Source organism: Camelus dromedarius, chromosome X (assembly GCF_036321535.1).
Source record: "Camelus dromedarius isolate mCamDro1 chromosome X, mCamDro1.pat, whole genome shotgun sequence".
In the NCBI taxonomy this organism is placed as follows: domain Eukaryota; kingdom Metazoa; phylum Chordata; class Mammalia; order Artiodactyla; family Camelidae; genus Camelus; species Camelus dromedarius.
Genome location: NC_087472.1, coordinates 28,913,902 through 28,934,071, shown reverse-complemented (window position 1 = coordinate 28,934,071; position 20,170 = coordinate 28,913,902). Strand labels below are relative to the sequence as shown.

The window sequence follows — 20,170 nt, the reverse complement described above, 5'->3', positions numbered from 1 at the left end:
AAATTTCAGTCTATTTTTAGTACATCCCCTTCCCCTCATGCCATGGACACTTAGTTCAAGAGGATTTTATGTGTTCACAAATAAATGGTGCAATTGAGAGAGAGAGAGAAAGTCCTATTAATTAAAGAACACATGATAAATGTTTATTTCTCTGCAGAGGAGTGGACATTCATTTGCATATGCTCAAGGTTTAAATAAATATAGGCTGATTGATGAGCAAGATGACTTTGATGAAAACAAAAAATTCCGTATCAGTTTCTGCAGAATATATTGTAAGGCTAACTGTCCAGTTGTACTTTAGTCAGGGAAGGTTTCTTGAAAATCAACCAAGCCTGCTTTGATTTCCCCTTCCAATATTTCAAAAGAGTGCTTCAGCGTATGTCTTCTTCTTTACGTTTATAACCATTAGCCCTACCCAGTTCACATTTCCTGTGATATCCAGAGCCCTGATAACAGAGGACACCTTGTACGTTCAAAATAGCATTAAATACAAGTATTAGGAAAGACTTTTTATTTCATAAGAAAATTCTGATTAGTATAGCATGGTTCTATTAGTTCTCATTAAAATATTGACAAAATATTGAATTATTTTATCCCAAATTCAGCTTTCAGTGGAGAATTTTAAATGGGACTTCATTAATATCTTGCTGAAATATCAGTGTTGTCAATGCTTAGTTTATGATTGAGTTTCCTAATTAGAAATGACATTATTCCTTTAATATATTCTTAGATTTCATTGGATATGTAAGCTATTACTTTATAAAGGACTTCAGAAGAAAAAGAAATTTATGGACTGTTATTCATCTGCAGGCCTTTAATTGCATTTCCTATAATCTTTCCCCCTGTATCACAACCTATCTTTTACGAGGAGTATTCAATTTACTCTATTTGTATTCAGAACTCTTCAGTCTTTGAGGGTGACCTCAGATGATAGGGAGAAGAAAAGGAAAATTCATTTATGGCTTCTTCATGACTTCTCTTTGTGTTTAATTTGGTCTCTAATTACATCCCCCTGAAAAAAAATCTAATTCATTTATTACCATCTTTAGTGAATCTAAAGTTATATATTTGTGTTGGAATAAAATAATTTCAAAAGAATTATTCAAACTTTTGTACTGAGCCAGATTTTTATTTTTACACTGAAGCCTACTTTAGATCTAGCTGAGTAATCATGTAGATTTATATCGTCATCATCAACAACAAAAAAATATTTTTTGACACTTGATTATGCATAACATTGTAAAAACATGGTAGAGAGTATAGTATTTATTCTTAGCAGCACAGAACTGCCAAGCCAGTATTTAATGAACGTTTCTTGTGTGGTACGGTTCTTACCATGGAGGGACTTACATTTTATTTGATAAGATAAAATACATAGACATTCAACAAAAACTGAGACATTACAAAATGGAGTACTAAATTTTGTGCCATTTGCAAATGAAGAGGGAGAAACAATTAAGGGAATTTTATTGTAAGAGATAGGAACTGAACTGGATCCCAAGGGTAACCAGGGTTCGAATTGACACAGAGGAAGGGAAACATTCCAAGGGGGATGGGACAGTCATGCTTCACAGCACGAGAAAAGATAAATTAGGGACTAGTTACTGGCTTTGGATTTAAGTATATTTAAGATAATGGTGAGACATGCACCAGCAGATGTTCTTTGATAGCTGAAAACATGATATTTGATATCTGGAGACAGGTTAAGCCTGGAGGTAAAGGAATTTGGAGCAATTCATACTACTCTGGTTTAGCTGAATTTCAAAATTTCCCAAGGGAGAGAAGGTTGTAGACAGAAAAGAACAGAGATCCAAACTTTAAGCATTGATTATTCAAAGCTCGGGGAATATCTAAGGATCATATTTATCATAGAATCTTCCAAATTAAACACTTTCTCAGTTTTCCCCCCAACTTTATACATTATTACGTTCAATGATTGTTAAGATTCTGCTCTGTGTAAGACATTTGACTGAGTATTCCAGGGCCTCCCAGAAGAGGAAACAATGCTTAGTTCTTATTTCCAGTAGTTTGGAGTCTAGTTGGAGATACAGTATATGGACTCTACGTAAGGGGTTTGGCAGAAAAAGGTCACTGTTGAACTTAGAGAAATTTCAGGGAGAAGAGTAGATAAAAAAGAGATTGTATGGAATTAAAATACTAATATAAAAATCCCATTGCCCCAAAGCCTAAAGAAGAAATGTGAATTTGGATAAACTCCCTCAGGTGCCTTTTTCACTATAACCTAAACACATAATGACCAAATCTCTTTTTTACTGACTCATTGAAATTTTCAGATGGATAATATTTTTATAAAAAGAAAAACTCCATAAACTTAGAGTCATTCATGCTCAATCCTGTTGCTCTTAAGTTACTTAAAAATCCATCAGCAAACATGAGTTCAGCACCTCCTTTGTGTCCAGAAATGGGTTAGGTTAGTTGAACAATGCAGATGGAAATAGTAAGATTTTTAGGAGTCATGAATTATTTGTTATTAGCAAGCCCTTAGATATCTGAAATACACCTTGGCTTATATTGCAAATAAGTAAATGATGAGCTATAGTTTACCCTCTCAGATAAAATCAGCTGTCTGAATATCAATTGATGATTAGTTCCCAACACCAATAGAGTTTTTATTAGATTATTTATGGAGTTTGATAATTTTGATAATTTATTAGCTTACTTGTGGGGTTTGATAATTTTAAGAATATTAGCAAAGTACTTTATGATTCCTAAATGTGGTTATGAAAGCAACCACACATTAAGTACTAAGCATTTTAGTAAAACAATAGAACAAAAGTATAATGATAGCATTTGTAACAACCTTAATATTGTTTGTGCTTTAAAGATGACTAAATTAAGGCCTTAGCATCCCCAAATTGTTCCAGGTCACACAGCTCATTACTGGCAAAACTTACAAAGAAAACCCAAATCTCCTAAACCTGAAATCAGTTTCTTTTCCATCATGGCTCACTGCTTCTTGAAGGCTATGTGGCATATTAAATGAAAGCCTCTAAAAATTTGACTACATCTTATTGTCCTTGAGAAGCATGTCATGCTTAATAAATTCAGAATGAGCAGAAAATGCATTTATATTCTTGGCTTCAATAATTAGAAAGTTAGTACACGTATGTGAATACTTTCAACATTGACTTTTATTCTTATTGACATATAGGTAAAAAATGCATGTGTGTGTGTGATATGATATACATTACATAAATATATACACAATGAGAGAAAAAAACATGTGAAATAAAAATAAGAATGTTTTTAGGTTTAAATTAGATGACTGACCAGTTGACAGGTCATGCACACTTATTTATGTTAACTTTTATTTCTTAATTTGTTAGAGCAACAGAAGTCTGAAACAGCTCAAGGCTGGGTGTTTCCTTTCTATAAATTACATCTTTTAAAATGGACAAATGCAAGTGTTAGTCAGTAGCTACAGAATTTCAGCTTTAATCCATTATGTCATTTTTATAAGGAAACAAATCAGTGACCTTCATGTGATTTTAAAGACAATGAATCTGTGAATAACAGAGTCAGTAAAAGATGAAATCATAACATAAACAATCATGAGTTCCATGGCATGATCTGAAAGGTAAAAAAAAGTACATTTTACAGAATGATATCTGTTTACTTCTATGATTTTTTCCATTATTCACTTGTGGGCCTTATATATATTGGATTGACTTGAAACCGAATTGAAACATTGACATATCTTGCAAGCAAATTTTAAATAGTTACCTTTCATTTAGATGTGCACTAGAAGAAATAGTAACCAAAAGGAAAATGGCTAGATAGCTCAAGAAAATCATCAATTGTATGTTTTGATCAGTGGTATCAATTTTCTATTCATTCAAACTTTTGTCAGAACTTTTATAGTATTACTGAAATTGTTACATAATATTTACCATTCCATACAGTAAATAAAGAAAAACTCTTTGTGGTAGGAGGCTATTCAGGGAAGAAATCATGGGAACTGCTCGAAAAAAGAGTAGAGGAAGGGAAAGGAATTAACTAGTATTGCGACCCATCATATTCTAGTCAGTGCATTTGGCGAAGTACATATATTATCTTATGTAGTTATTACAACCACCAGAATAAATAGGAAATGGAGACATAGGAAGTTTAAATCACATTTCCAAACACATAGCTAATATGAGTAGAGCCAGGAATCAAACCTAAGTCTGTCTGACTACAAAGGTTGTGTATACTTTTTCCAAGGCACCTTGATTAACAGCCTTGAAGTTTTAAAATATCCCAAATATTCATGGAAAAAAATACATTCTCAGTATAAAAACTACTTAGTCACCGACAATGTTCTCAAAGAACTTAAATGGAAGACAAATCAGGAGACATTAGTCATATATTGGCTTCTACAAATCAAGAATGTGTGAATTTTCAAAGATCTCAGATTTATTTTTAAAGATGAGGGAATAACCATTTACTAATAGAAATAAAGATGGAAAAGTGTGCAAAATGTTACTCAATAATAGTAATTGGTAATGAAATAAGAAAATGAAAGGAATGAATCACAACATTTTTTAAAAAGACCAGACACAAATTATTTGGAGGTCTTTGTGGTTAAGAGCATTGGAGTAGGTAAAGGTGAAAAAAACATAAATGTAAAGCTGTGGAAGATGGTGTTTATTAATGAGGAGTGTTGTTATATTTGGACAGGTTAATATTGTTATCTATATACTCTTTTTTAAAACTTTTTTAAAATTGAAGTATAGTCAGTTACAATGTGTCAGTTTCTGGTGTATAGCATAATGTCCTAGTCATGAATATACATACATATATTCATTTTCTTTTTTTTTCCTTTCTTTTTTTTAATTGAAGTACAGTCAGTTACAATGTGTCAATTTCTGGTGTACAGTACTATGTCCCAGTCATGCATATACATACATGTAATTGTTTTCATATTCTTTTTCATTAAAGGCTATTACAAGATATTGAATATAGTTCCCTGTGCTATACAGAAGAAATTTGTTCTTTATCTGTTTTTATATATAGTGGTTAACATCTGCAAATCTCAAACTTCCAAATTTATCTCTTCCCATCCCCGTTCCCCCGGTAACCATGAGATTGTTTATTATGTCTGCAACTCTGCTATGTAGTAAGCAAGTGCTTTAAGAGTAGTTTGGGGGACAGTTTTAAAGAGCAGTTTAAATATGTTTTAGGATCTAAGCTCTCTTATCTTAAAAATGAAGATAATAATTTGTGCCTTGAAGGATTGATCCAAGGATATATAATGTATAATAGATATGAAGAATCTATCACATAATAAACTCTCAAAAAAGAGTGAAAAAATACACAAGACAGATTCACCTTAAGTTACCCAAAATCACATTTACTAGGGAAAAAAGTCAGTCATAATAACATAAGAAACATTTTGACTACACATATCTTGAAATTCCATTCTTCCTTTCATAACATAATAAATGACTCTATTTTCATATAATTGGTTATATATTTTCATAATTAACAAACTAATCTAAACATGGCACCTGCATTTTATTTATATTTTTGGAAAGAGGGGAGGTAATTAAGTTTATTTATTTACTTATTTATTTATGGTGGTACTGAAGATTGAACCCAGGACCTCGTGTATGCTAAGCACGCACTATACCCTATGCACCCCACCCCCACACTTGTGTTTTAAATGCAAATCATATTAACATCAAATTTTAAAGCCCCATTTTATGTCTTCCTATAATTTTAAAATGTTTTCTTCTGGTATATAACTTCAGATTGATTATATATTTTGTATAGAGTTTTGTAAGTTTTACAGTGAAGTTTGTCACTTCAAGTTGGGTAAATATTATAACTAGATGGTTTTTAATAAAAATAAGGCATACTAAATAAATCTACCTGCTATCTAAAAATATTTTAAGAATCAGTTTCCAAATACTATTCAGAGCTAAAGCCTATAGAGTATTCAGAATCTATCACTAGTTTCTAACTCAATTCTAAATTCATTAGCTTAAATTTCTTTTTAAATTAAAATCACCAGTTGTATATATGCTGGTTCAATTTAAACAAAAAGAGAATAAATAACCTTTAATAAACCTTTAATAAAATAACCTTTAATGAATATCAAAGTGCTTAGAGAAGCTAAAATCAAACACAATTTTTGGCCATACTAAAGAATGTATTGCATTTCTTCCACTTGGCTATTTATTGAATGCTTAGAGACTTGACATTTTCCTCATCAGAGAAGTAACTGGAATGTATAGCTTGGTGTTAAGATCAATGATCAAAGAGTCATCTCAAATAGAAAAGTTCACATCATTCTCATTATATATAAACACTAAATATTTGCTGATGCAAGAAATAGGCCAGAAAAAAATTGACCTTTGAATGTATCTTATTCAATTAAATAAAAGCCTTTGTAATGCCTTAGTTATCTCGCCATGTTTGTCGTAGTTTTAGGTTTTTTTTTAATGTCCTGTCCCAGCTTCTACATCACTACAAAATGACACATTTTGTTTACACATGGAGAGCTTCTCATATTAAAATTATTTTTAAGTTAAAGCCTTTTTATGATTCTTAGATGTATAAATGTTTATACTATTATTATGTGAAATTAATGTATTCCCCAATAGATTTTTAAGCAATACACTCAGTATATCTTTCAAAGTTATTTTAAGATCTGATTTTTTCATTTGAAGTAGTGAACTTAACCCCCCAAATTTTTTTTAATTCATTGAGAGATCATTCACATGCTCTACAGTCCACCCATTTTAAAGTACACAACTCAATGGATTTTAGGATACTCACAAAGTTGTACAATCATCACTACAATGTAAAATATTTTTATCATCCCCCTAAGAAACCCTATACATAGCAGTCACTCACGACTCCCCTGGATTCTCCTCTCTCCCCACAGCTCTAGGCAACTGGAAATCCTTTCTGTCACTATAGATTTTCTTATTCTGTAAACTTACAAACTTTTAACATATGTACATACTGGGAATGTCAGAGAGGTTGTTTTATACTAAGAGAAGCTGGTAAATAAAATAAAAGAAAATTTGCAGTTAGAACCAGGCAATAGGGTCTTGACTTCTCTGGTTAAATCTTTAATTGTTTCACACTTCTGAATGTAATAAAATTTTGTATCTGAGCTTCTTTTATGCTTATTTTTGTTACTCAATTTTATTGTAGTCTTGCACAATCAATAAAAAGGAGGCATCCTCAAAATAATTCCCTGTTCAAAAGCAATTGATTAGGAAACCTAAGTTTCAAATTTGAAAGTTAAACTTCTAGTCCATTTCTTTCGGTTTTCCCATTCTATCCAAATAACACTTGCCAAACATGACTATCCTTTCCAGAAATGCACCTTTTACATCAGAACAAAATTTGTATATATGCTATTTGCAGTTGAATGCCATAAGAAGCAGTTGATTCAAGCTTGCCATCTGTTTTTTTTCTAAATCTCTAATATGGAAAATATTTCCTTAAAATCACACCTATTCAGAAGATTTTTATAAAGAAAAACTGCCTCTCCTTATTGGATTTGCATTATTCTTTTACAATAGTGATGTAACATAACACATTAGTAGGAACTTTCAATTAGCATATGTTTTAGCTGCCAACATCAAAATTTTTTTAAAGTATGTAAAACCTGAATACAAAAACTAAGGCATTCCAGGCAAAATACGATACGTACTATTAATATGCCCCCCATTAAAACAATCTCATGATGCCTATTTTATTTAAATTTGTACGAAAAATCCCATTTACATCCCCAAATACATGTTTTATCTTTTTTCTGTATGTGTGCTCTATACACACTAGAAAATAACTGTTTTTGTTATGTGCATTGTACTAAATATAGGATGTAATGGAAAATGCATCACTTTGTATTTGAAAGTTTTCTCCAGTGGGTTTGCCTTTTGTAATTGCCCTTTTGGTTTGCCGTGTTCTGTTGGACTTTTGATTCATTGTTCTAACAGTCCACTTCACTGCTCTCTTTGACATGACACGGTAAGTTTATTGTGTTAGACAAAGACTGAGATAGTAAAGAATCCATGGTAGTTTGAAGAGAAAGTTAAGAAAATTTAAATGAATAAATCAACAGGATAAGGCAAGAGGATATGTTTCCTTTAAATAGTCTATAAATAAGACTCAGTGAAAGAGAAAATATGTTTTGAGCAAAAAGTAGAAGAAATAGAAAAGGAGAAGAGAATACTGATGGTTCAATTTATCTAAATTTCTAGAACTGGCAAAAATAATCTATAGTGATAGTAGTTAGAAAGTGGTTGCCTGGAATTAGGGGCTGAGGGTGACCACAAAGGAGCTGGAGGATGGAAGCATTCTATATCTTCATTGGCATGGTGATTACACGGGTCTGTATATCTTTATCAAAACTGATCAAACTCTACATTTTAAATATGTACATTTGATTATATGTAGATTATTCTTCATTAAAGTAGTTTTTTTTTTAATATCAAGGTGAGCAGTAGAGTATCTTTTGTTTAGAATGTGATCGTGTTTTAATCCTGAATGACAGATGACCCCTTCTTTTTAAATATGGACTGTCCATGTCATTCCAAAGAAGCACATTCAGCTCTTTTGTAATGATAGCATTTACTCACCCTGCTCAGGATTGAGTACTGGCATTTTAATGATGACTCTTAGCCGCATTAAGATAGGCATTTCTATGGTAGACATTCCACTCTAAATGCCTACTTTTTCCCCATTCCAACTAAGGAAAAATAAATCAGCAAACTTATCCATTAAATCTTTACAAAGTTCTTACAACTTTTAAAACACAATTTTGAATTGAAACTACTGTTATATAATATCCCTTTTTAGGGTAAGCTGAAAGCAAAATAACAATACTTTTTGTAGGAAAAGTATGATAAAATCTGTCTTAATCACAAAATTACTCTTAATGTCACTTTATAAATCAGTTATAAACAGCCTCAGAGGTAATAAGATTGAACATATGAAATTCAAAAGTACCCTATGCACTATTTTTCTAGGAGGGAATTTTATAGTGTTTGGACTGATATGTAGAGCGAAGTTGTGGTCAGGGGCAGCTTTCTTTTCTATCTAGAATCACTAGCCTGTAAAGGAGAAAAATCTGTTAATATCATGGAGGAATTTTAAAAAGTAACCATTCAGTAAAATGGATTGAAACTTGAAATGATAGAACGTTGATAGTAAAATATACTTCAAGTTTATGTGTAAATAGCTGAGAGAAAAAGACAAGGAAAGAAGAGTGTATGATAGATGGAAAACATTAATATATGATAGATGGAAAACAATAATATAAAGGATGTCACGGTCGTGGGGGAGGGGCAAAGCAAGTAGGGCTAGAGAGAGAGAAAGAAATTGTGAAAAATTTAATTTCACCTGGGGTATTCCAGACTTTTCAAAACGAATTAAAATTTTACAAATGTACACTAAAACGTTAGAAACATCCAAAAACATATTTTCATTTGATAGCTCTTGAAGGAATTTCTTTAGCTATCAGATCGTTTTTTTTTAATGAAGAAGCAGAAATGTTTCATTAGAAGACATCTCAATCTTTCCCCAAGGGAAGGAGGGGCGAGAACTTGCAATAAATAAATCCTTCTTGAATAAACGGCATAATCACAATCATAGCTCACGTTGCTCTGACTGCAATAGTCACAGTTAACCACTAGGGGGCTGTAATTCCATTGGCAGCAGTTCTCTGTCTGACCACAAACGTTTTATTCCCTGCAAGGGTACTTGTAAAGGTAGGTAAAATTAAGTGGGAGCTACAGCAGGTAGAGCAGGTCAAACATTATTAAGACGTTTTATGCTTTACTGCAGTGCTATGTATAATTCTTACTGTGTAGACTAATAACTTGGTGACCAGTTTCCTCACCAATCACTGAGTCTCATCAATGCTCCAACATTGCTATTAACTTTGTACCTCTGCTTCTTGAAACATGGTAGGAGAACCAGTTTTACATTCTTTCTCACCAAGAAATTGTTCTTGTAAACTATAGGGTTCCTATCATTTCATTAAATAGAGGTTTAATGTAATCGTGTGTTCTCATATATTTATTTCGATAAATATTTGTGTTATTTGGAGCTGTAAAAGAGATAAAAAATGCTGATTCAACTTTATAACATTAAATGCATTTTCTGAAATTTAGGTGAAAAATAAGAAAGCTTTCATCCAAGTTGTTTTTTACTAATTTGAATTCAGAACTGTTTTTCAACTTACTGTCATAAGGAATGAAAATATAACAATTTGTTGTATAGTCCATTGTATCTTGGATGATTAAAGGGGTAGTTACATTAAATTATTTAAAGTGTGGCTTTAAAATTTATCACATTAAAATTGTATGCTATGCTTCAAATATGCTAACTAGTATTGATGTTTATGAGCCAATAAATATCTTAATATATTCAAATAATATGCTAATTATGTATTTCTCATCACTCCAATGGTCTTTACATTACTCCATTTTACTTATTTGGCTCAATGGAAAATTTAGCTTTGTAGGGGATAAAATATTTTTTCTCTGCCCTCTTGGGTTCAATAACTGAGGCCTGCAAATTAAACTGACAAATGAGAGATTCAAAGGAGTAAAATGTGTATTTTATATGCAAATGGGAGCAACAAAAGAAAGCAGCTGGTTTGTTTAATGGTTCAAGTTAAAGGCATATGTATGTACCTAATTTAGTAGGGAAAAAGGAAGGATAAGGAACAGCTTCTATGGGAAAAACAAATAGGTTTCTTTAGGAAAGACAAATGGGTTTTTAAGAGAACAGACAGGAGATAAAATTGTGATAATGTTTGCTATACAGGTATGAATGGTCTTTCCATCTTCAGAACCATAAAACTTCCCTGGAGAGGGGATTTATGGTGGCCTCATTTCCCAGAAGTTGCTGCTTTTAGTCAGATAAGGGACGCTCCAAGGTAGCATTTTTTTCACATCTGTTGAGTCTCAAAATGTCTTCAACTTAAAATAATTTTTATACCAACTGTGGGGTTCTTAGTGGGTTCCCACAGCTGTATATTTTAAGAAAATCTCTGTATTTAAAAGTTTTGGGTCATGTTTTTTGTGCTTTGGGAAACTTTTTATGCTTAAAACATGTTAAATATTAATGTTGCTACACCAAATTTATTTGTCCTACTGCAAAAATGTAGCCAGCTAATATTTGTTTTAATTTTGTTTCCACATCCCAAAATAAACTATCAATTGACACTTTTAAAATAATTGATATTGAAATGGTGATTTTTCAAATGTTATTTCTCCTTCCAGCTTCTAGTATTATTTTATGGGTAAAATAGCATTTAACTACTCCTGGTCTGTAATTATTTTATGTGAAATTATGTTTTAACTTAATATTTGACTCGAAATTTTGCTGATTCATTTATAATATTTAACTGATCTTTCATTTCTTCTTTAACTGAAGGACTGACACTGATATACCTGCTATACTAATGTTTGTTTTTCTAAAAAATTCATTTTATTTAAATAAGACTGTCTTTATTCTGGCACTTATGGATATCAGCCTCATTACTTTTTAGTTATGCTTTATATGTGAATAGTATAGTTTCCTTACTTATAGAGTTCTCATTGCATTTTTCTAAATGTTTGTTTTTAGGGTTATCAGCTAATATCCATGAGCATCTGTAGGCCAACCATCACTGTCCTTCAAAAATAATTGTAAGTATATCCATAAACATGCTCTAGGACTCTTATTTTGCAATAATATTCAACCATTATATTTATGTGATTCCTATTATTTAGCTAATTTAGACCTACTTCTGAACTAGTAAAATATTTGCCATTAGTGACTTACCATATCTGAAGAATATTATTTAATTGGTAAATGACATTTTAATGCAACATAAAAAAATCTCAAGTGAAAAAGAATATATATATATGCATATATGCATAACTGAATCACCATGCTGTACACCAGAGACTAACACAACATTGTAGATCGACTATACTTCAATCAGAAAAGGTTTCAGTCTATCTTATTACTAAATAATGTGTTGAACAGACATACCTGCCAAAGTGTTGATCACCACCTGACTTTATATTAAATACATATAAAATAAGATAGCATAAGAACAATTAGATTAGTGAAGACAAAATATGAATGTTCCATTTTCTCCTTAAGAAACAAACTCTTACAGCCAAGATTGGGTCTTAGGAAATCCAGCTATTATTTTCCTATTATAAATTTTAGAAAACAAAGCTCTTAAAAATACCTTTGATGGATCGATCTAAAAATCTGAAGAGGAGTAGGAGGGAATACTGTGGACTTTATTTATCAAAAGGGGGTATCAAGTTATAAATGCTAAAAAACACTGCTCTGGAGAATGGACAACTCTGCATTCTATAAGGTTTCCTGAGCCTGATTATTTGGATAAACATATTACAAATTAAGAAAGGGTGGTCAATATTTGATTTCTTATTTTAAGCTCCAGACTGCACAGGGGATTCTCAATTAAATTTGTTTTTTCTCAGAGTCATATACATATATTTAATACCACAAAGGGTTTTTAGAATAATGATTTTGGAGGAAGAACTGATATGATGGTAGAGGTTAACTCACTTTGACAGTAAAATTTTAACACTCTTTTACTAGAAAATTAATATATACTCATTATTTAAATGAAATTCAATAATACAAAAATAAAGTAGAGAGTGGAACTCTATCAAAATTGGAGAGAGGTTAGGGATGGAATAGAGTTGGGAATGTCTGTTGCATACATTATTGATGATCAAAAAGTGGAAGAAGAGAATGGTGATTTTACATCAAGACAGTTGCATCAAAATGGCTGCATTAAAATGTACCAGTAGTCAGAATGGCAAACATCAAATTGTCTTGCTTTGTTATTTAATGACTCAGCATTTACAATGATGACAAAGGCTTCACTTCCTTTGTTTAATATGTATTGAAAAAGCTATTGAAAGCCAACTTTCCGTAGAGGAAAAAATGAAATTTAAAAAGTGTAAAATGTAAAATTTTAAAAAGCCCTAGCAGCTGTCCTGAGAGTGCACAGCATCTGAGTTTGCCTGTGGATGTTTTCACTGTGTGAGTGAAATAGGTTAACATGGACACGCAGGTAAGTTTACATTCTAAGCTTCAGATTGTGCTTACACAAGACTATCTCACATAAATCAATGGCCTTCTAAACCTTGACTTATCACCAAGTAAAGACCAAGGTAATAAAGACCAGGGTCAGCCTTAGTAGAATGTGACGTAAGTCAATTTCACTTTTAGTATCTCCTTTTCAGAACTGTTCCATCCTTACCGTACTGTCTCCATGATAATTGCTCCTTGCTCTTCTCCCAGGCCTGTGCACCCCTCTTTGTACACACACCTGTTGACAGCTTGCTTTTACCCAGCTGTTAATTGGAGAAGATTTGATACACAAATTCATCCTAGGGTGGCAATACCTAAAAACTCCTATAACACCCAAAGAGGCATGTTTTAACATCGAAAGTGTGACTCCAAAAATTGAATTTCTTGATGGGCTAAAAAAGGAAATATGCCCAAGATCTCATCACATGGGTATGTAAGGTTGTTGCCTACTTCACTTCTCCAAAAGACTGGCCTCATCAGGGCATGTTAGTGACATGAAAAATATATGTACAACCTACTTAATAGAAAAGGTTAGCGACTGGTTATTTACAGTAAATAATTTTCTTAATGTTGTTAAATGTATTAATTCTCACTGTATATAGAAGAGTACCAAGAGTTATATAATGTATAACGTATATATATACATTCACAACATGATATCCTCCAAGTTCTTAAAACATTGGGTACCTGGTGATTTCTGTGGCTATTTTAAGCTATATAAGATTCAACTGATCTTAAAAAATAAGTCAGTTGACCTGATTTGTCTTCAGCTGTCATTCAAATTTAGTAATACCTTCCCTAAAGCCCTACTTATGCTACCTATGCTACTGTGAAATATATATGTCACAGTCAAGGTAATAATTTAGGTAATGTATTCAGTCTCTCCTGTGAAAAATGATCAGTTGGACAACTGTGCTCCTCCTGAGCTGGATAAGGTTTGTAATATCAGTAAGTATTAAAGGTAAATATTATCTTTTTTTTTCTGTAAAACCCTATCAGCATTCAAACTTTCTCCACAGAAAAGGCTAATGTAATGAAGAAATGGCATACATACATTGGCTCTACAATGTCATCGTATGATTTATATTTGTTATTCTGTTGACACATTAACAATTTAAGGATTTTATCTTTTATCTTTTATTTATGTGGCCTTGTGTTGCTACAAATAAACACAAATTCACTTAGAATTTTTTCAATATGAGTCCTCTGATATATAACTGAATATTATTGCAGAGTTCTTTCCTCTTGGTTGAATTACTTTAATTAAAATCTAAATAGACTATAACCAAAACCAGATATTACTTAGATTGAAAAACAATTCCACTATTTCGCTTTGCAATGTATTGTAGTTATTTGCTTTATTCACAAATAGTTGAATTTCTTGGATTTGATAAAATAAGTATATTTTAGTACTCTTCAACACTTCATTTGGTTAAAGTAAATAATACCTAATTAAAACTCATGAAAGGTGTACAGAATTGAATGTTAAGGTACAGAATATAGTGTGTCTTGTGCAGAGTATATGCCTTTTATATCACCTACAGGAATGAACATAGTGTCTTGCACATTATATGCATTTAATAATTTATTCAATAATTAGCTCAATAACAACTATTGAACTAGTACTGGTAAAATGATGGCACTTCTAGAAGAGAGGTACTCAATCAGACATGCTTTTTAGTAAATGAATATATATATATACATTTAAAGCACAGGAAAACCTGAGCATTTATGAGATAATTCCACATTCCTTACAGTTTTTACTTTTATTCATATTCCACAAATTTAAGTGGCTCTTTGTAATAATCAGTTGAACAGCAAAACATGGCATTAACTAAGTACTTGAAGAAATATTTATTGATTTTAATAATCTAATTGAGCCAATTCATAGCTGGAAAAACAATATACCCTACAGATTTTTCACTCTGGATAGACTGCACCAAAATCCATCAAAGCTGACAACACAGTTTAGAATGCACACATTCTAAGTAAGCCATTTCAACTTTTCAAAAGAAGTGAAAGTAAGTAGCCAGTTTCAAAGGAGAGTTACGTGTCCATTCATACTAGATAATAACAGTAAAATAATTTCACATATATGTTTTCCGTCTTTGAACATATGCCTTTCAAAAATATGCTTACATTTTTAAACTATACATTTTCAAAATATTCCTATCTCCTTAAATATAAAATATGGGTACGACTTAAATAACTGCAGTAAGTAAATTAACATGTCATATAAGAGGATATCTGGATGAAAGAGTTTATGACATAAGCAATGTTGATTTTTTTATTTCACTCTTTAAAAATATTTATTAGTCTTAACTTTAATACATATTGCTCTAATTTAAATGATAGCACACATTTTTCAAATAAAAGATGGATATTTTAATGGAGTAGAAGTTCTCACCTGTTGTGTGAAATGAATATTTGTGTATTGAGTCATGCTTCTATTGCATTTTACTCTTATTTAAAAATTAGTTTACCTCCTCCAAAATTAAATATGTGATCCAGGCAAGTAGTACATTGCATATGTGAACTTGCTAACAATTGCTTTCTGAAATATTCCCTCTTTGCAAATCTAAATACGGTTGTTCATTTAGCTTTCTCAAAATTAAATATCTTTATTTGTATTTTTAGAGATACTAATAAACTAATATCAAACTAATAAAGTGATAATAAGAACATATGAAAATCAAATATTTGTGGTATGTTCACTAAAATCTGTATATAATTAATTGCCATTCCATTGAGTATCCCCACTGACTTCATAGGGTTTTGATTATATGAGAACACACTCTCAATGTGCTGCAAGTTTCTTAGCACCATTGCTAATGACACTGTCATTTAGATAGTTGGATTAGGCAAGAAACTGTCAGTCATTCTTGAACATCTCCCTATCCCTTATGTCCCATAACCAAATGCATCACTAACTGCTGTCAGCTTTCGCTCCTAATTATCTTCACTCCATTTCTACTGTCATTATACCACATTGGCTTTCTATCATTTCTTGTCTGAGTAGTGGAATAGCCTTCTAACTATTGCACATTTGCACTCCCAGATTCATTCTCCTAATTCTTATTGCTCTTAGAATAAATACTGTTATCTTTTTCATGGTTTGTAAGAGACCAGCTGATCCGGCCCTTCTCAATCTCTTTAGCATCGTATTTTACCCTTTCCCTTCACCCCCGTTATGAATGTTTCAACTACACGGTCTACTTTCAGTTCCTTGAACACATCATGCTCTGTGTTCTTTGTGAAAACTTCCTTGCATTTCCCGCCTCTCCTAACACCTCACCAGTGAACTTCTATTAAGCCTTCAAAACATAACCTAAAAGATATTTCTTCTGGGAACAGAGAAGCCTTCCTGCCCACCCCACCTCCCAAGACTAGGTCAGCTTTCTCTGTTATATACACTCAGAGATAACACTGTGCACCGTCCCATCATAGCACTTATCACAGTTCATAATTACACTCTTATGTTTGTGGTTAGGTGAGGATCGCTATGTCCTTTGCTAGGTGTGAACTCCGTGAGATCAGGGGCTGTACTGGCTTTTGCTCAGTATTACATTCTTAGCGTCTAGCACAGTACCCAGCACAGTAACCACTCATTGACTGAATAACTGAATGAACAATTAGGTGTTATCTATTTTAAAGTTATTTGTGTAACTTTATGAGATGGTTAATCTGTGGTTGTTTAATTGCAGAGGCTATTTTTCTACTCCCTCCCCACCCAGTGGTAGCTATCTGTATTGCAGCCTGGTGAAAAATTAGACCCATCAGTTACAAGGACCTTAACATAGGCTTGCAGTTGTGAGCTATCAACTAACTTTGACAGCGGCAAAAATATTGCCATGACTTTAAATGTAATATTAGCTATACCAGCAGCTGACGCTTATAAATGCCTGATACCATATTTTAATTGTTAAACGATCCAACAGGGATATTGAATAGGTGTCTCTTGCCCTGTTTCATGCACCAAGAGCTTCAAATTCACATAACCAAATCATATCACTGCTGTGCATTATTAAATAAGCAAATTCAATGAATTATAGCATAATCTGTTAAGTATTAAGGATTATGGATAATGGGGCTTACATTTCACACTAAAAAAGAATATGTATATATTTAATATATGTCGAATTTACATTATGAATATTTGAATATATAGACTATATAGAATGTGTATTGAATAATATATGAATAGAACTGAAATGTGTTGCTACTAAATGACTACATTGCTAAGTGGTTTAATTCTTATTTATATTTCCTCCTGGCTAACTAAGCTTTCTCATTTCTGCTGTAATTTCATACTGCCTTTATTTTTAGCCCACTGGATTGCACCCTGCTGTTTTTCAGTGACCCAAATTTGCTTTAAATTATATATATCTACCATCACTCATAATTTTAATATCTTAGTCATGTTTCCATTTTTTCACCTGTTAAAATATTGACAAACAATTTTAAGACAGCATGGTGAGTGTTAGTGCAATGTTTCACAAAAATTATGGGTAGAATCATCTGGGGATCCTGTTAAGCTGCAGATTCTGATTCAGTAGGTCTGGGAAGGAATCAGAGTCTGTGTTTCTAACAAGCTCCCAGGTGATGTGGATGCTGCTGGTCCTCTGACTGCATTTGGAGTAGCAAGGGAATAGAACAGGAGTTGACAAATTTTTTCTGTAAAGGGCCAGGTAGTAAATATTTTTGATGTTGTGGACCACACGGTCTCCTGCAACTTCTCAGCTCTGCTGTTGTAGCATGAAGTCAGCCATAGGCAACGTGTACATAAATGGGTATGGGTGTGGCTGGGTTCCAAGAAAACTTTATGAACCCTGAAATTTGAATTTCATACAATTTTCACTTAGTATGATATATTATTCATCTTTTAATTTTTTCCCCAGCCATATAAATGTAAACACTGACCATTCTGCTAGGCCATAAAGTACCAATGGGTAACTTTGCTAGAGGCTGGCGGTGTAGGATAGCTTAGATTCTGTAGAGAAGATTACAATTGAGCTGAGCCTTGAAGAAATAAGGCTTTTCTGGACAGAGAAGTGGGAAGCAGTGAACAACAGAGATATAGGCAAGCAACAGCATTAGTGTTCTCTAAACTGAAAGCATAGCTGTGTGTCCTGAGAACAGCCAGCTCTTCTGGATTGAGAAGGCTCGAAGGAAATGGGGATTCCTTATACGCATGTTTAAATGGCTTCAAATTCTAGTGAGTAGTGGTGTCAGGTGAGCGTGCAGAATGAGAAGCGGGGGATGCTATTAAGTTCCACATTTTGGAATGTCAAGAGAGGACTGGTCCCCTGGGAGAAAGAGAACGGAAATTATTAAGGAAACCAGGGGAAAAACTACATTTGAAAGGTCAGGACCCTCTTCAGGTAACTGTACACTGTTCTCATACGAAAGCTTTGTGGAAGCATTGTTATAAATGATCAGGGTTTGCAAACTCATTGATGAATAGTCAAATGAGCATCACAGAGCCAGGCAGAGCAAGGCCGTCAAGCCACTTGTTGATTGTTACGAAGCACACGGCAGACTAAAAAGGGAAGCTAAGAACTGAGGCTTGACGATTAAAAAGATGGTCTCTACAAATGTCTCAGCGTGTGACAGCCTTTGCTGATGAGCTAGAGAGTAGGCATACGCACTGAGGGGCACAATGAACATACACATTTTATAGAAGATGTTTCTTTTGTTTCTGTGGAAGTGGCAGGGGAGTAAGACAATGAAATATTACAAAAAAACACCGGAGTTGGGAGTTGTGAAAGATGGATTATCAAGTACAAAATTAACTTAATCCCAATACTTTTTGGAATTCTTCCTCTTCCTCCAATTCTCTTTCCATTTCCCATCTCATCCCTCCCAAAAGAACTTTGCCCAGTTGTTTGGAATCATGTTTCCTTGGAATGCTGGAAGTGAATTATGATTTGCTGAGAATTTATGATTATACAAAAGAAACTTCAAGAATTTTTTTTAATTCTCCAAACAATGTAATAAATGGGGAATTTTTACTACCACTTATTGACCCAGATCTCCCCCAAAACAAGGAGTGCATCTACTAGTAGCTGTAGCTTAGTCATAACCACTGGGTAAAAAAATGGGAGGCAGAGCAGAGAGTTTCAATTTTTATACAATAGATGGAAAACCCAAATTTTGAACAGAAATTTAGGTAATTTTTAACTGACTAACCATGAGAGGAAAGGCAACATGATTTTATTAATGGAAGTTAGGAGAATAGCAAACATAGACATAGAAAACTACATTATTATTTTTTTAACATTCAAAGGACCTGTGACCAAGTTTCCCATCAAATGAGAAGAGATGTCATACGTAGTTACAAAGCATCAATTATTGAGTACCTACTCAATATCAGGCAATGTGCTGAAATTTGACAGTGTGAAAATTATGTGAATTATTCCATTTAATTTTTACAACATTCCATTGAAAGTGGTTATTATTACTCATACTTAATATATGAGGCCTCAAGGGTTTAAGTGAGCTACCCAAAGTCACCTGAGTCTTGTGGACTTAGCTAAGAAAAAGTGCTATTACATCAATCTGGTAATAAGTACCCAGCACGTACCAGATACTAGACAGACATTAGCTACTTTTGCTTTTTTGCTATCATTGTCACTAGTATTACTGCCATTTACTTAACTCCTTGAAGCCTTATTTGCCTCAGCAATAACATGGAAGTCAGTATAATATAAATTTGCTGGAGGAATTGCATGAAACAACCCACTTAAAGCTTCTAGCATATAGAAGACACTTAGTAAATGTCAAAATTGTACAAACTTTTCCTTAAAGGATGCTTTTTATCTTTAAATGAGGCCAATTAAGACAGTAGATATTGATACTTCTAATTATTTAGTGGCATGCTCCTGGATAATGAACTTGACAGTTTGACTTCAGAAAATGTTTGACTAGAAAATGACTGGTTTAAGTGCCTGGAATCAGGAAGTTAAGAGTTCATGGCGGAAATACTTAGCATATACTTCAAAGTTTCAGAGATTTTTTTTTTTTTTTTTTTTTTTTGCTGCTCCATCCAGTACTTCCTACTGTTTGTATCTCTAAG

The 20,170-nt window shown here is 32.7% G+C and overlaps 1 protein-coding gene across 1 annotated transcript in view; it reads left to right on the top strand.

Annotated features, from left to right (window-relative positions):
- The window catches only part of HTR2C (5-hydroxytryptamine receptor 2C), a 213,588-nt gene that overhangs the window by 9,289 nt on the left and 184,129 nt on the right, over positions 1 to 20,170 (top strand). Inside the window, exon 2 of the mRNA XM_031446207.2 lies at positions 11,599 to 11,660. The gene's annotated coding sequence lies outside the window, so the exon portion shown is untranslated. The remainder of the gene's footprint in view (positions 1 to 11,598; positions 11,661 to 20,170) is intronic.